Genomic DNA, 1,264 nt, shown 5'->3' with positions numbered 1-1,264 from the left:
GAGAAGATGAAGATGAGGATGAAGAAGGGATGGAGAGAGGAGAGGCAGGGTGTAAAGGCGACTTCATGGCGCGTGCTTCTGGTGTCGGGCCAGACGTCGCCCTCGACATCTCTTCCCACGTCGGTTAAGGCTGCGAGTGAAACAGAGAGGCCTTTGTGATCGACCCCGAATCGATTCTTCAGAATCGTCTGCCGTTGGTCATTTCGAAGTAAAGTGAAGCGAGACGAGAATCGTTTGTTTAATTTTGCTGGCGACTATAATACTTATGAGTTAAGCGTCTATGATTGATTGCAGGCGACAAATATCGTTATGATTTTTTTTTTCATTCCCATATATTCTTATATATTATTTTCCCCATTAATAAAAAGCTATCAACTAATGGGAATCTGATCTCAACAAATAATCTGTATCCGATGAAATATTCGAGAGCTTCAAGGTTAAAGTTGAATATAGAGCCTTTTGAAAAAAAGAAAAATATGTATTTTTATTTAAAGCAAATTGTATTTTTCTCATGCATGTTATATTTTGGGAAAAAGATTTGTTTATTTTGGGAGAGCGTTTCATTTAACTTTATCACAGACTTATTGTTAATTTCAAGCTAGGGTGATGAAATAATTATCTAATAAACTGTGAATGTTTTGAGAACTATAATTTGTCGTCTCTAAATTCAGTTATTGAAAGAGGTAATATAGAAAACTATATTAAGTATTTTGATAGCTGCTTTTTTTATCTCTTTCACATTAAATATAAAGATAAGTTATTTAAATAGAAACATTGAATAATTTAGGTTTGTTATTCTTCTTAAATAACTGATTAAACCTCAATTGATAAACAAAATGATAAACCATTCAAAACACTTAGTTAAAAATTTACTTCCACTTGTTTTATTTTTACTACTTTTAGAACTGTCTCACATTTGCTCATCGTTGTCCAAAAAACCTACGAATTCTTTTTACTGAAAAATAAAAATTGGTATAAAAACGATTTTGTTGTTATTTTTGAAAATGAAGAAACAAAAAATGCCTGTTTACCCATATATATTATTAGTATAAAATTTCTAATTTTATCATATTAATCATCAATGCACCCATCGTTCGTTCGTTCGTTTTAATGGAACTGGGCGTCTGAGGCCTTTCGGCCCTTTCTATGCACACAGCGTGAGGGGGAACATGTTCGTTTAAAAAATAATAATAAAAAGCGGTAGCTTATTTACAGATCAGGTTTGCCACGGTCTGGAAAGAATTTAAAAAATGGTGACAATGGT

Source organism: Parasteatoda tepidariorum, chromosome 8 (assembly GCF_982258835.1).
Source record: "Parasteatoda tepidariorum strain Cologne lab strain chromosome 8, Ptep-v5.0, whole genome shotgun sequence".
NCBI lineage: Eukaryota > Metazoa > Arthropoda > Arachnida > Araneae > Theridiidae > Parasteatoda > Parasteatoda tepidariorum.
Note: the sequence above shows the minus strand (reverse complement) of the source record.